Source organism: Penaeus monodon, chromosome 43 (genome assembly GCF_015228065.2).
Source record: "Penaeus monodon isolate SGIC_2016 chromosome 43, NSTDA_Pmon_1, whole genome shotgun sequence".
Taxonomy (NCBI): Eukaryota; Metazoa; Arthropoda; class Malacostraca; order Decapoda; family Penaeidae; genus Penaeus; species Penaeus monodon.
In genome coordinates this window covers 25,478,811-25,495,393 of record NC_051428.1, presented here as the reverse complement: position 1 = coordinate 25,495,393, position 16,583 = coordinate 25,478,811, and the positions used below count along the sequence as shown (strand labels likewise).

The following is a 16,583-nucleotide window of genomic DNA, read 5'->3' as shown; positions in this document are numbered from 1 at the left end:
TTTCGTGTTTAGTGTTCGTTCCTTTTTATTTAATTGGAGAAAGAAGATTCTCAACAGAATTAAGGAGAAGAGTATCTTGAAGGAATCTCCTGTGTGTGATTTTATTGGTTTAATATTTTAAAAAGAACTTGGAAGTTTTCATAATACTCAATTTCATGAGATGGAAAGCACCATGTTAGCCAATCCTTAGGCCTTCTGTATGGTTAAGATATGACTAATATCTATGCTCTCACTTGCAACATGTATACACATACATACAGTTAACCATACCTTTACATGCTATGACACATTTCCACATCATTATCATTCACAACCAGACTCTTCCCCAATTCACATTCATCCCCTGGAATAACTCAATGGGCAGTGGCAATGTACATGCAACTTGTCACACTTTGCAAGAGTAAGCTGTAAGGTCAAGGGTCAAGAGCCAAGGTTCAGCAATGATGGCATACCATTTTATTCTTTACTAAAGTAAAAAGAAAAGAAAAGTTAGCATTGATTTTATTTTCACAATGGTTTTACTTAAGCACAAATCGTCAGCAGAACTCAGGTCACTGCAGGCACGTACATTAAATATTATTCAAACTTTTTTGTTGCAACTCGGACTAGTTTCATGGATGATACAAGCCTCTGTCATATGCTAGTCACCAGATGGTTCTTGTTGATTTTTTTTTTTTTTTTTACTATTCAATTTGTGAGTTTTATATATATAAAATAACCCATAAGGCGAGTGAACAAATCGAGAAGTAATTAAAGCTGCGTATACACAGTACTTTCCATAACGTCAGTAGTACCCATTTCTCATCCGTGCTGGCTTGTGATTCGACCTCTGCCGCGTCTGTTACCACCCCTACAACATAGGAATTACCCGACGTCGAAAGCCATGCTCAGGAATTTAGATGCTTGACCACTCCTCCATTCGCCATTCACTCAGGTGACACCGATGTCCACACACAGATAAAGGGTTTTCCCTGCTGATACTCATACAGTAGTAGTATGAGTAGACACATTGTAAATGGTGTGCTTTTCTGCAGTGTGCGCAGTTACAGCTGTTTATGCAGATGTTAAGCTACCAAAGGGAAGAATCTTAAGCATCTTCAATGAATTATTTATATAAAGCACGAGTGATCATACAGAATAATTGTACGCACAAATTTGCATTATCTATGGGAAAATAATACAACAAGATAGCAGACAAGACCTTTATACTAATATAGCTGTCAAGAAATTACTAGTCACTAGAACAAGGTCATAAGCTACTGAAAACGCAGTATATTGGACTAATAATCCCAACAATGCCTGCTGGCTAGCGTAGTCTCTAAATTTGTCTAGAAACCACGAGATAATGCTAGGAAAATAAACATGAAGAGATTACCTCGCAAATGGACGCAAAGGAAACCTTAAAAATAAGAACATGTGTAACAATAAGAAACAAAATTATCCCTTTGTTTACTCGTGTGAATGGAAAGATCACCCGACGCGAAACAAGACGATGCTGGTGAGTTTGACTGACAAATTCCTTTCCAATAGTGATGTGCCATCTCCGTGGAATTCTGAATTTGTTGCAGTTTTCTACTTCATGTGCGTGAGTGATACGGATGGCGTTGCAGTGGCGGTTGGTCGAAGTAAAGGCTACTATTTAGTAAGAAATGCCCGTATACATGTTTTTAAAGCTTTCAATGCAGTAATGTCAAGATAAAAAAAAAAAAAAAAATGTACTGAGGAAACTTTCATGTCATGTCGAAGTACCTTAGTATATGTGAATTGATTACATAATCACAATTATTGATTACATATGGCAATGGAAGTGTTCATACTGCTTGATCCTCCCTCATACTCTTTCTGTAAATAGAGGAATTAAATGTAAATTGGTTAAGTAAGGATAAAACAGCATGTCCTTGAGCGTAAATATAAGGAATATGTGACAACTCTTTGACTTGGATAAAAAGGCTATATATCTTTCGTCAGTGTCTGTGACTGTAGCTAATATATTAAACTGCGGTGTAAGAATCGACAAGACGTGATTATATAATGATTCAAAGTAGGCATTAGGACAATATTCACATCAAGTGCAGCAGGTCACGCGAACTGCTGACCACTGGCGATGACGTTTTATAGAAATGTGTCAGAAGATTTGGATGCTGGTTGTAAAATCCATCTTTATATATTCTAAACCATCTTTATGTTGAAAAACAACAACAACAGCTATGGATTATGCTGATTTTAAGAGTCATCTTTATATATTTTAAGACTACTTTTCTTTTATAAGTAAAAGCTGTTTTTTGATTATGTCGATTGTAAAAGCCATCTTCTTCATGTATTCTAGCAATTTTTAAAATATTAAAACAGAATCCCCTTCCACTTTCATTCACAGAGACATGACTATCAATATAACTATATTCCGTACACTAATTTGATTTAATCTTGATGTAATAACGAATAAATTCTAGCTTGGTTATCAACCATAATTATGGATACAAAACCGAGTTTTTTTATTTACTTTTATTTTCATCTCTTAGTGCTCGATGAATGGTTTTCAATTGGGTACCGTTATGGCAAACCTTGGACATGTGTAAGTTCCAAGATACTGCTGTTATTCATAATAAAAACAAGAATGTTATCAAGACCATGTTTTGAACTTCTAATGATTATGAAACCAGTATTATTGTTTCTTCGTACAAGTTATGAATTATATTATATTCATTTCTTCGCCTTCCTCATCTGAATTACTCTCATGGTCACTACAAGTCACTAAACATGATCACAAATGGATTAGGACGACGACCCAATGGCAGTAGACTGTGTAGGACAAGTTTTTTTTTTTCTTTTTTTTTTGTGTGTGGCAAGTGCAAGTGGCTGAGCTGCAGGAAATGCCTACTGCTTGACGTCCACAACTGAATACATGGCGTCGCTTAAGTGGAGCTGCTGTACCAACTGCAGAAGAGGGAGCTGAAAATGCCAGCTTCCACACAAACTGCCTCATGTCTACTTCGGGTGACTTTGCCGGTGATCTACTCTCCACAGTGTGAAGATGAGCTCTGTACGTGACAAACCAGTCCAGGCACTGATGCGTTTACTTCTTTTCTTTGTCTATATCGGATAGTATCCATTCCGTTTGCCTGTTGGCTGATCAAATGACCACACACGCTGAAGAAACTGCTGCTTGTGTTTAGTAGGTAGTATCGACAGCGCGTTGTTTTCCAAGAACTCCTAACGGTCAAGGAAAACTCCCTGCTGCGGCACAGGTGGCTAGTCTTAATAGCACTTGGAATCTAGCTGTCTCTTCCTCTTTCGTCATCTTCTCATGTACTTTCGCCATTGTATGTTGCTCTTGTTTCTTCCGTTTGTTATTATTTTATTGGTGATTCTTATGTTGTTTGTAATTACGGTAAGGCACATACCACAGATACTGATAAAACGTTAATAGTGTCATATGTTTTAACTGGTATCATTAACCTGTTTTCTATATACGTAACAGTTCTTCATAGCTTATACATTATGTTGTAATTACTATTGTTAGTTTTTTGTATGTTATAAACTCATTCATATAGTTATTAATAGGATTCACGTTTAGTTAATTATTGTTGTTATTCAAGCTCATTTCATGTATTAATGTTGAATAATATATATATATTATATATATTATATATATTATATATATATATATATATATATATATATATATATATATATATATTCTTTCTTTTTCATGTGGTCACACATTAACGATCACATGACCATGAACCGTCCACGAGAAAACAAAGATTGTTTTTGCATTGTAGTTTGCTGTAATCTTTCTCTCAGTTATAGACTGTAAAATCCGCTACAACTTCAAAGAGTTCTTTCATTCAGGAATCGCTTCAGGAGAATAAAGTGGACATAATATCAGAACATCGATTTACCCCTGATTTGTCCAGTTGAGGTTAACGGTTTCTTCGCCAACAGAGGAGAATGGACAAGAGGGTTTATAGAAGGGTAAAGGGGGAGAGAGGGATAGGGGAAGGGAAAGGGAGGGGGAAGGAAAAATGGGGGGGGAAGGGAAAAGGAGAGAGAGGGATAAGGGAAGGGAAAAGGGGAGAGAGGGATAGGGGAAGGGAAAGGGAGGAGAAGGAGGCATAGGGGAGGAAAAATAGGGATAGGGGAAGGGAAAAGTAGAGAGAGGGATAAGGGAAGGGAAAAGGGGAGAGAGGGATAGGGGAAAGGAAAACGAGGAGAAATAGGGATAGGAGAAGGGAAAGGGGGAAAGAGGGATAGGGGAAGGGAAAGAAAGGGGGGAGGGAAGGAGGGAGTGGGAGCGGAAGGGAGACGGGCGGGGAGTGGGAAATGACAGCTGGGAAAGAAGGGATAGAGTGAGAGGGAGGAATAGAAAAGGGAGGACGACAGGAAAAGGCGGAAGGGAGAGGGACAGGCGATGGGGGGAAGAATTTCAGGGTGTAATGGGAGGTATCGGAAGCCACTTCTATATATCGAAAGATTTTTGCCATCCATTGAGGGAAAGTCGGAACTCTCTCTCTCTCTCTCTCTCTCTCTCTCTCTCTCTCTCTCTCTCTCTCTCTCTCTCTCTCTCTCTCTCTCTCCTCCCTCCCTCCCTCCCTCCCTCCCTCCCTCCCCCCCCCCTATCTCTCTCTCTCTCTCTCTCTCTCACACACACACACACACACACACACACACACACACACACACACACACACACACACACACACACACACACACACACACACACACACACACAAATGCACACAAACACACAAACAAATACAGTAGTGTCGTTCCCTGCCGTCTCAGTTCTATTTGTTGAATCAGGCCACCGCGCGAATTGCCATCTACGACAACTTCCCTCAAAGACCAAAGATTATGAATGAAGGTAACAGTTACCACACTATAACAGAAGTTTTCCTCCGCCGTTATACAGAATAGCATCGTATAAAATAGATTTCAGTTTTCGGAAATCGGTTTCAAAGTTGCGAACCAACACTCGAACGGGGAAGACCAAGAACCAGAGTGATTCGGCGATGCAACAGCAATCACAGAGGGACGAGGGTTGGAGGAGGGGGAGGGCCACGCATGCACTCTGTCTGGATGGCTGTCTGTCTGTCTCTCGCTTTTTTTCTTTCTTTCCCTTTCTTCTTTCTCTCTCTCTTTTCTTTTTTTTTCTCTTTGTTCTTTCTCTCTCTCTCTTCCTTTCCCTTCCTCTCCTCTTCCTTTCCTGCTCTCTCCTCTCCTCTCCTCCTCTCCTCTCTCCCCCCGCTCTCCTCCCTCTCTCTCTCCCTCCCTCCCTCCCGCCCTCCCCCCCTCCCTCCTCCCTCCCCTCCTCCCCCCTCTCTCTCTCCTTTCCTCCTCTTCTCTCTCTCTCTCCTCTTCTCTCTCTCTCTCTCTCCGACTCTATCTCTCGTCTCCCTCTTCTCTCTCTCTCTCCTCTTCTCTCTCTCTCTCTCTCTCTCTCTCTCTCTCTCTCTCTCCTCCCCTCCCTCTCTCTCTCCTCCTCTCCTCCTCTCTCTCCTCTCTCTCTCTCTCCCTCTCCTCTCTCTCGCAACGGACCATAACTCTTTATAACCGTTCGTACCGGAGCACCAGAGAAACCCATGAGAGCTTCACGTTCCTCCCCCCTCTCTCTCTCTCTCTCTCTCCTCTCTCTCTCTCTCTCTCTCTCTCTCTCTCTCTCTCTCTCTCTCTCTCTCTCTCTCTCTCTCCTCTCCCTCCCTCCCTCCCCCCTCTCCTCTTCCCTCTCTCTCTCTCTCTCTCTCTCTCTCTCCTCTCTCTCTCTCTCTCTCTCTCTCTCTCGCAACGGGACCATAACTCTTTATAAACCGTTCGTACAGGGAGCACCAGAGAAGACCATGAGGAAGGCTTCAGTTGCGCTTGCCTGGGTTGGAGTGAGGTCAGTGCGTGCAGTGGTAACAATATTGGTGATTATTATTTTAGTATTGATGATGATGAGTGATGATGGCCATTATAAGATGATGATTATATATTTTATGATGATGACGATGATTACCAATAATGATGATAATAAATGTGATGGTAGTTGTTCCAGTGAAAGTTTCTCTCTCTCTCTCTCTCTCTCTCTCTCTCTCTCTCTCTCTCTCTCTCTCTCTCTTTCTCTCTTTTCTCTCTCTCTCTCTCTCTCTCTCTCTCTCATGGCTATAACATATCTCAGTCAGGTTGCAAAGTAGATCACCAATGGTTCAAATAATTTCCAAACGTCACCTACAACACCAATTACTTTTTTGGCGCAACTAAAGGGACTTTATAAAATCAGCCTTTCGTTTTGCGCTGTCGGCTGGTCGAGGACCCCTGGCCACCCCTGAACCCTGATAATCCTTATCCCCAGACCATGCTTGACCTCTGACCGGTCTTGACTCCATGCCGTCTTTGACTCCGGGCCGTCCTTAACCCCAGGCCGTCCTTGACCCGGCCAGTGGCCAAGGACGAGGTGAGGACAAGGTGACTGTCACGGCGTCTCATGCCAGGTACCAGGTTGCGGGGAAACTGCTCGAGAGAATTGATCATCTACAGCATGGGTTCTTAGCCTGGGGTTCATGGCTAGGTTTCAGGTCAGTGAGGATCAGATTAAAAATCAAATTTATATATATATATATACATATATATATATATATATATATATATATATATATATATATATATATATATATATATATATATATATATATATATATATATATATATATATTTTTTTTTTAGATCGTTTACCTTAAAGTTTAATAGTACTTTGTGTATCTCATAGATGCATGAGACAATCAAAATCTCTAGAAATAAAGTCCTTTATACACATAGCATACTAAGTTACGGTTATGTAAACATTTCTGGGGAAGGGGATCCATATCCTTCATCAGATTCCTTAAGGGGGCTGTGACTCTAGAGACTCAATTGTACAGAAATACAAGTCACCATCGCTTTGTTCCGAAGATGAGTTACAGTAGAGCGGCGTTTTTCAGAATAGCTATAACTTCAGTTCCTTTTCTGAAAATCGACTTTAAATAAAAAAGGACCATAGTATTAGAGCATCACAATTAAGAATTCCTTAAAATGTTGTCGAATACTGAATACGTTCTTAAATATATACACATCTCCATTGTTGCAGTAAGGTTATGTTCAAGGTTTATGATGCAGGCGAATGTAGTTTACAAAGTCAGCTTAATCCAAAGGGTTGGATTTTTTTTGGTTGATTAGAGAAGCCAGTGTATGGTAGATGACTTTATGTGAAATTAGTCAGGTATTGATTAGTTTAAAAGAACTATATCGCGTCCAATCTTAGAAAAAAGTAAGATAAAAGTAAAACTGGCAACTTTACCCTGACTATAAAGTTCTCTGAATCGCCAAATTTCTTTTTATTCTAATTATCTGACACTTAATACTTATGTTTACAAATAAACTGCATTTTTTGTTATTTCTATTGAACTTCGCTTTCGTCAAAATTATCTTATTATTCTTCCTCAAAGGAAACTTAGCGAATCGGAATACTCCTTGGTCAGGGGGTGAGTTGCCAGTTTATTCTTTTCTGAGACTGGACAGAGTATAGGTGTAAGTATCCACGTCAATTTCTTGGAATGAGTCAATAACTTCGGGAAACATGCTCTTCTTCCTGTTATTTGTGTTGCGATTCAGATGAAGCCTATTGTACCATCACAAATTCCAGGGAAAACAAAAGAACATCAGGAACAGCAAATTAACCCATTTCCAGAATCGTCTATATAGATTTAGACCTAAGACTAATATAGAAAGATAGATAAAACCTTTTAGATGACACACACAACAGCTGCAAATGCAATATTCGACAACTTTTCAATAACGATAATAGGGCAAACTCTCCATCTTCGCAGACGTCGCACCTAACAGCAAGTTCATCTTCGGACACAGAATTTACATGGCAAATGTAGAAAATATATGTGAGAATGAACCTCACAATGCAAAAGAGGTTTATTTGACCGGTTTCGATTATATCTTCGTCAGGAATACGTGTATTTTTGACGATGATATAATAAAAACCGCTCAAACGCATCTCTTGTACTGCGAAGATATTCATTCTCATTCATACCTTTTCTACGGAGCTTGCATTCAAATATAACACTTGCTGATAACACTCCTTACCGTTGTTCTTGAGGCTTACGGATAATACTGGGTTTCATAAGCGTCAGCAGTTTTAGACTCGTTGATATCATGTTCTCTCCTGGACGAACGAAATATCTCGTGTTTGTTGATGCTCTTTCCCCATTTTATTTTGTGGGTCAGCCTGTTGTTTCCGTAAAAAAAAAAGCTAAAAAGAAAAAAAACACACCAGTTACATTATTATGACAGTAGATTTTTCACCTTAAAGTACATCCCTAGGGGTAAGTGATAATGAATAACGTGATGGAAAAATGAGACAATAGATGAAAATACAAGAGCAATGATGGAAAGGGCGCGAATAACGAGAAAATACAAACGTAACAAGAAAATACAAGAACAAAGGAAAATACAAGAGTGACAAGAAAACACGACCGGAGAATCGGCATTACTGATCAAGCGAAGACAGGCATCCCCTCCCCGCACTCCCCTCCCTCCCTCCCCGCACTTCCCTCACTCCCTCCAGACCCCCCACCCCCATCCCCCGACCCGCGATTGCATCTGGGGGCGTCACGCGATCCCGAGAGAGGAGGTGAAGGTGCCGGCTGAGCGACGCCCTTGGGCTACCCCGGAGATCGCATCAAGGCCCGACCTGAAGGATTTTCCTCTCTGTTCGGGATTCATGTTGCTGTTTTGGGTTTCGTCTGGTATTTCTCATACTCTCTCTCTCTCTCTCTCTCTCTCTCTCTCTCTCTCTCTCTCTCTCTCTCTTCTCTCTCTCTCTCTCTCTCTCTCTCTCTCTCTCTCTCTCTCTCTTTCTCTCTCTCTCTCTCTTTCTCTCCCCCCCCTTCCTTCTCTCTCACGCACACACACACACACACACACACACACACACACACACACACACACACACACACACACACACACACACACACACACACACACACACACACACACATACATTCACTCTCTTCTCGGTTACCGAATAAAACATCACAAAAGTCCACAGTTGTCATACAACTGTTTCGAAACGGAGACATCTTCACAGCGTATCAGGAGATTTCGATCCAAGATAAAGAGTATCTGATCCTTTGCGAAACTTTATTGCTGTCTTACGTAGCATTCGGTTAAGACAAAGAGAAATTTATATAGATTTATGTTGCTTTATTGTAAATATTTTTTGCGTATATATGATGCTTTTTAAATATGAGAGACGTGTTTATAATGGCATTTAATCCCATCTAGTGAATTATCTAAACTGTATGTGGAGATATTGATCCCCGAAAAAAGTTTTTTTTTTCGAAAATTAACTATTAACTCATAGATCTGAATGCAAGTTTCTTCCCACGGATGTCTTCTATTTGTTCTGCAGATGACCAGATTATCTCAGATGCTGATGTGAATATGTTGAGCTGAGTGTTCTGAAGAGCTGTTTCAGGTCAAGGTGCCGACTGTCAGCGTGGAGGTGGTTGGTTTCGTGGTTCCAGAGCCTGTTCCTCCATTAGTAGGGAACCTCCTACCCAGCTGGAGGTTAAGGAGGCGACCTCCAAACTAAAGGACGGGAAGACACGGGGTAACTGTGGTATCCCCGCGGAACTACTAAGGCTTGTGGTTTGCATGCTGAGCTGGCTGGTACCAAACAGTCTCGTGCCATTACTCCGGACTTAAGGGGCATGGTCATTCCTCTCTAGAAAGGGGGAAAGAGTTTGGGATTGTAGTAAACAATAAAGTATAGCCTAGAAAAAATGCTCTCTCTCATCTTTCTGGGACGTATCAAAAACAGCCAACTAAAACACCAGAACAATATAGATTCACACAAATCCACAATGGAGAGCGCCGTTGTGATTTCCATCATGACCTTCTTAGAGTCTGCAGCTACCACGAGAAAACCCTTGCATCACGATTCAGTGCATTTTGCAGTGAGAGGAAGCACGTCAGTCTCGACTTCTCTTGGACCAGGACAAGGAGTTTGCTAGGAGAACCTGCTCAGCCAGTACATGATTGGAAAAAGGAGTTTTACATATCGTATCGGTTCATAATTGGATGGCAAAGTCACCCAGTTATACATATCCTGGTAGTTCATAATTCTGAACTGTCAGGCCAGGAAATCAACAGATGGGCATGGCCTCTCTTGGCAAGGGTAACTAGGGATGGCGATGCCAGTGCAGGACCAATATGTCTTCAATATTTTTTTGCTTTGACTTGGTGTCTCAGCTTGAAGCCTTATGCAACAGGTTTTGCCTTTCAGGGTACAATTGCCAGGATTATGTGTGCAACCAATGTCTTTACACCCAGTGACCAGTGTAGGACCTTTTACTTGCACAATCTGAGACCCTGAGCGGACCCTTGGCTCAATTCCCCAGGTTGTCCTCGGTAAAGGAAGCCTGTGTTGCGATCAAGAAAATCATAGCTTAGACTGATTGTCAAATCTGTCGTGGAGAACTCGAGAATACATGACCCTCGCCTGGCAGTGCGAGGGTCCGGCGTGGCTGGAAATGAAGTGTGAATGTGGCCATGCTCTCTCCTCGGCGCTGGCCCGCTGAGGGATTTCTACACGCATACGCACACGAGAGCGGTGGTGGGGGTGGGGGTGAGTGAGTAAGAGAATAAGGAGAGAGAGAGAGAGAGAGAGAGAGAGAGAGAGAGAGAGAGAGAGAGAGAGAGAGAGAGAGAGAGAGAGAGAGAGAGAGAGAGTCAGGTGCTTACAGTTGGGGCTCTACCGTCGGCAGCAATTTGTCAGGGGTGTGTGTGGCATTCCCCCACGGTGGTGTGTAGTGAAACGGACGGTCTGGTTCGGATGTTTATTGAAGATGGTAGCGAAGGCGGAGGTTGAAGATTATGCAGAGCTCGGACGCTGCCCCCAGATTGAGTCAGTGTCCGAGCTGGACCATGACTCGTGGTAGAGTGTGGAGTGTTGTACGGGTTCAGCAGGTCGGAAGTCATGAGCGAAGGGGGCGTGCCTAGGTCAACACGGCAGTGAGGACGCGGGCACGCCGCCGTGATTAGTTAGTCCACAAAGGTTAGAGGGCGTGACCTTGAAGACTACTCTCAGAAAGAGATAGGGCGACAGAGAGAGACAGAGATATAGACAGAAAGAAAGAAAGACAGAGGCATAGACAGATAGACAGAAAGAAAGAGAGAAAGAGACAGACAAACCTGTTCCGGCTGTCTCGCGGGGCTACACTGTGGCGCGGACCGAACCGGAATGTCGCCCGGAAGTCAAGCGGCGGCACTCGGTTCTTATCACGCTCCGCCATTAAGGCAAAGTGGTCGATCGTCTCTCGCTCTGAGCACCGGCTTGCAGATGGTAACAGCAGGAGGCGAAGGAAGGAGACGAGGTCAACGAGGGGGAGGATGGATAAGGGATTGAAGAAGCGAAAAGACGACGAAAACGAAGGGGTAAGAGAGAGAAAGGACGATAAGCAAGGAGGCGAAGGGAGGGGACGAGGACGACGAGGAAGAATGGGAGAGGGCGGTTGGATGAAGGTTTAAGGGGGAGGAAATACAATGATGATGAAAGAGTAAGAGGGCGAAGGGCAACGAGAACAAAGGGGTAACAGAACGAAGGAGGATGAAGACGTAGGGCTAAGGGAGCGAAAAGACGACGAGGACGAGGACGAAGGAGTAAAGGAGCGAAGGCACAACGAAATCGAAGGGCGAAGAGGGTGAAGGAGGCGGGAGTAGGAGGGCGAAAGGACGATTAGGCAAGTGGGCGATGGTCGCGAAGGAGCAAGACAAAAAAGACAATGAAGACGAAAGAAGTGGCGGAGACGACAGAGCAAAGGGAAAAGGGGTAAAGAAATGAAGAGATCATGAGGACGAAGGGGCAAGACAAAAAAAAAAGAGAAAGAGAGAAAAAAAAATGAATAAAAATAAGGGAAGCGAAGACGACAAAACAAAGCAACAATGACAGAGAGAGAGAGAGGAAAACACGAGCAGGACGAGTGTCCCAAGAGGGACGAAGAGGACAGACGCCGAGGGCAAGAAGGGCGTCACGACCTGCCTTCCTTCATGGCTCCGCGGTTGCTGGGATCTCTCTTCGCGGAAGCAGGCGGCCGCCCTTGTTGTGTGCGGTCGGGAGAGAGGGGAGGGGGAGGGGGAGGGGGAGGGGGAGAGAAGGGGTAGAGAGGTAGGGGAGGGGAGGGGGAGAGAGGGGGAGAAGGGGAGGGGTATAGAGGGGGAGAAGGGGAGGGATAGAGAGGGGGAGAAGGGTAGGAGTAGAGAGGGGGGAGGGGAGAAGGAGAGGGGGAGGAAGACAGACGGAGGGAGGGGAAGGGAAAGGGAGGGGCAGAGAGAGGAAGGCAGACAGACGGAGTGAGGGAGGGGAGACAGACATAAGGAGGGAGCGAGGAGGAGCGAGGAGGAGGGAGGAGGAGGGAGGAGGAGGGAAGGGGAGGGCAAACAGAGGGAGAGGGAAGGGGAGGGGTAAAGGGAGAGGCGGAGGCGGACAGCCAGAGAGGGGAGGGACAGAGGGAGAGGGGGAGATAGACGCAGGGAAGGAGAGAGGGAGGGTGAGGGACAGAGAGAGAGAGAGAGAGAGCGCGGGGGAAAGAGAGAGAGAGAGAGAGAGAGAGAGAAGAAGAAAAGGAGAGAGAGAGAGAGAGAGAGGAGAGAAGAGAGAGAGAGAGAGAGAAGAGAGAGAAGAGAGAGAGAGAGAGAGAGAGAGGAGAGAAGAGAGAGAGAGAGAGAGAGAAGAGAGAGAAAGAAAGAGAGAGGGAGAAAAAGAGAAGTAGAGAGAGAGAGAGAGAGAGAGAGAGAGGAGGAGAGGAAAAGAAGAGAGAGAGAGAGAGAGAGAGGAGAGAGAGAGGGAGAGGGGAGAGAAGAGGAGAGAGAGAGAGAGAGAGGAGAGGGAGAGGGGAAAGAGAGAGAGGAGAGAGAGGAGGGGTGGGGCCGGTGAGAGGAGCGGGGAGCGAAAGAGAGAGCGAGAGAGAGCGAGTGAGAGAGGCGAGAGAGAGCGAGAGAGAGAGAGGGGAGAGGGAAGCGAGGGGAGAAGGGAAAAAGGAGCGGAGGGGCGAGAGCGGGGAGCGAGGAAGAGAGAGAAAAGGAGAGAGTTTGGGGGGGTTGAAAAGGGGAGAGAGGGAGGAGAGAGAGAGAGAGAAAAGAGAGAGAAAAGTGGGGAGAGAGAGAGAGAGAGAGGGGAAAAAGGAAAGAAGGGAAAGGGAGAGGGGAAGAGAGAGAGAGAGAGCGAGAGCGAGAGGTAGAGCGATAGAGGGGAGCGAGAGATCGACCCTTCGGAAAAACAGTGAGGGGTTTTGAACCCAATTTTTGAAATTTTGGCCTGACCCACCATGTCGGGAGGAAATGCCCATCAGGCGCGCCCGTAAAAGCCATCTGGGACGAGGGGGATAAGGGGGGAGAGGGGGGGGAGGGAGGAAAAGGAAGGGAGGAGGAGGAGGAGGGGGGGTGTAGCAGCGTGGTGTAGGCTACATAGTCCCAGGGAGAGAGGGAGAGAAGGAGGAAAAGGAAGGGAGGAGGAGAGGGGGGTAGGGCGGAGTGTAGTAGCGTGGTGTAGGCTACATAGTCCCAGTAATCTGCAAGGAACTTAATCTCTTTATTGATGTCGAACTTGTAGTGTGGGACGGGAGCTGGACCTTGTGGGAAGGGGGGGGGTGGTGTCCCTTTTAAAGGGGGTTTAGGGGTTTTTTTTTGGGACTAGAGTAAAAAAAAATATGTAATAATCTTAGTCTTTTTTATATATTTATTTGCTGCGGATAAGTTTGTGTAATGATAAAAATAGAGGTTCATAAGGCATTCAGATGGAGGAATTTGCAAAGAATTTATTCTAGTGTAAAAAAGTAAAAGGGGGCCGTTTGCCCCGGACGTTTCTTCGTAAACCCTAAGGTTATTTTGGGTTTCCCAAGGGCCCTGGGCACCCTTTGTAATGGCATGCCTTTTGAACTAACATTTATCAGACGTTTAGTAATCACAGCGAAAGAGTGTGACCTGAGAAGTACGTTACGGGGGTGGGGGTGGAGGAGCAAGGGGGCGATAGAGAGGCAAAGGAGGGGGGAGAGGGGAGGTTGAGGGAGTGGAAGAAGAGGGGAAGGGAGGGGGAGGGTGAAAGGGAGAGGGGGAGATAAGGAGAAATTGGAGGAAGACGAGAGGAGGACGAGGAGGTGGGGAGGGAAGGTGAGGGGGAGAAGGGAATGCAAGGAAAAGGAGAGGAGCTAGGGGAAAGGGGGTTTGGAAGGGGAAAAAGGGGGAAGGAGGAGGGGGAAGGGAAAGGAAAAGAGCAGGGGGGAAGGAGGCGGGGGAGGAGGCGTGAGGGAGGGGCGCTAAGAGGGGCGCAGGAGGAGGGAGGGGGAGAAGAAGGGTCGCCTGGCGGGCAACGGGTCGTCGGCCGCAGTCGAGTGCCTGGCGGCGGCGTGAACCGGATCGCCGCGCCTCCCTTCTTCGCGGTTCCTGACGCAGGTAAGACGCGAGTCCGTTGGGGCCCCCCCCTTTCCCCACGGCCGCCCCCGAAGGCCTCGGGCCCTTTCCCCGCTCGGGAGGGCGCTGGGGCGGGGCAGCTGTCGCGCCTCGGCCCGCGGTGCCCAAAGGAAGGCGCTTCCTGTGCTGGGACGCCTTCGTGGTTGCGTCATTGAGGCCCCGCGGGGCACACACGGGAAAACGAAAAAGAACCACGCCGGGGAAACAAAAAAACCCCGCGACAGACATTTCAAACAAACGCCCAAAAAAAAGCACAAAAACAAACAAAAAAACACACAAAAACAAAACAAAAACAAAACAAAAAAATACAACCACATTTCAGGAGATCGACTTACCTAGCCGCACTGTACCTCACGAAGCTACGAAAAAAAAAAAAAATTTAAAAAAAAAAAAGCACAGAAAAAAAAAAAAAAAAGACCAAAGACTTTACCCGGGGAAAAATCGCCCAAAAAGGGGTCGCCCCCGCCCTTGGGCCCTTTTGTCCCCCACTTCGTGGCGCCGCTCGTTGGAGCTCCCTGTGTGTGGGGTTTTGTGTGTGTGCTGTGGTTGGGGTGTGTGTGTGTGTTGTGTGTGTTGTGGGTGTGTTGTGCGCGCGGAAAAGTACAAGGGACATCGTTCATTTTTTAAAAAAATATCTAGTTTACAACGTGGCCACACTTAAATTACAATTTTTATACAATCAGATTACATGCAATCTAAACTAATTCAAGTCCCTCCATTCAGCAATTCCTAAAAATCAATCTAAACCCTCGTGAAAAGGGGCGATGTGTGGGTCCGGAGAGACAGGACTCGAGGGGGGGGGAGGCGTTTCATTGAGTCACACTTTAGCTTCAGGAACATATTCTTATGCTCATTATATTCATATACTCCCGGTCTCTGTCTTCGTCTGTCTGTCTGACTCTCTCTCTCTCTCTCTCTCTCTTCTCACTCTCTTCACTCTCTCATTCCTCTCTCTCTCTCTCCTCCCCTCTTCTCCTCTCTCTCTCTCTCTTTTCTCTCTCTCTCTTCTTCTCTCTCTCTCTCTCCTCTCTTCTCTTCTCTCTCTCTTTTCTCTCTCTCTCTCTCTCTCTTCTCCCTCCTCCTCTTCTCTCTCTCTCTCTCTCTCTCTCTTCTCTCTCTCTCTTCTCTCTCTCTCTCTCTCTCTCTCTCTCTCTCTCCTCTCTCTTTCTCTTTCCCTTTTCTCCCCTTATCTTTTCCTTCGTTTTCACTCCCATCGCAGGAAGCCATTGAAGCAACCTAGAAAGTATATTGAAAGCATTTATAGCATTTGTAGTGTTACGTCTCTGCCCTCGGAATTGTGTCCATGCTCAGAATACATAAGGGCTGGTTCACAATTTTCAACATTTTCACAAGCGTACAAACCGCAGGGTGGTGTGTGTGGTTGTATGTGTGTGTGTGTGTGTGTGTGTGTGTGTGTATTTGTGTGTGGGGGGGAGAGGGGGAGGTTAGGGACAAGTGTACGCTTTTCAAAGTGGAAAAAAAATGTCGATCGGTTTTTGATACTCCCTGTATAAAAGGGGGAGGGGCGATGCTTTTTATGCTTTTTGATAAAGCACGTGGGCCATACATATGGTGCTTACACGCAAATTATAATCAATATTTACCTGGGTTTGCCTCAGCTTTGACATAACAAAATTGGCTTCCTGGAATTCATTTTTGTACACTTTTTTGAGGGGGGAGGGAGGGGGACTCCAAAAAGTGTATGGTTTGTACACGTGAAAATGTTGAAATTTCCCCCTAACGAGACGGTACTGCATTCATAATATTGATGCTGATCTAAATGGTAAAAAAAGAGATAATATACAAGAAAATTCAGCATTAAATGCCTAATACCGAATTTAATACATTTACATTTTGTAAAATAATGTAAAGTAATCGAAGTAATAGTTTAATGGATTTTACAAGTGCACTAAGGCCTAAAATGACAACCATTAGGAGAAGAAGGAGTCTGTGCTATAACCCCCCCCCCCCAGCTTAGTGTGCCGTCGCGTCCTTTGACACTTTTTACATCATGCGTCGCCCTCGATGTAAGCACCTCTCTCGGGACTCCTTGCTAGCTATTTAGGTCATTCTCGGCGTGAGGTTCTTTT

The 16,583-nt window shown here is 45.1% G+C and overlaps 1 protein-coding gene across 1 annotated transcript in view; it reads left to right on the top strand.

The window, feature by feature from the left end:
* The first annotated feature begins 14,379 nt into the window (after positions 1-14,379).
* The window catches only part of LOC119599513 (multiple inositol polyphosphate phosphatase 1-like), a 17,447-nt gene continuing 15,243 nt past the window's right edge, over positions 14,380-16,583 (top strand). Inside the window, exon 1 of the mRNA XM_037949273.1 lies at positions 14,380-14,475. The gene's annotated coding sequence lies outside the window, so the exon portion shown is untranslated. The remainder of the gene's footprint in view (positions 14,476-16,583) is intronic.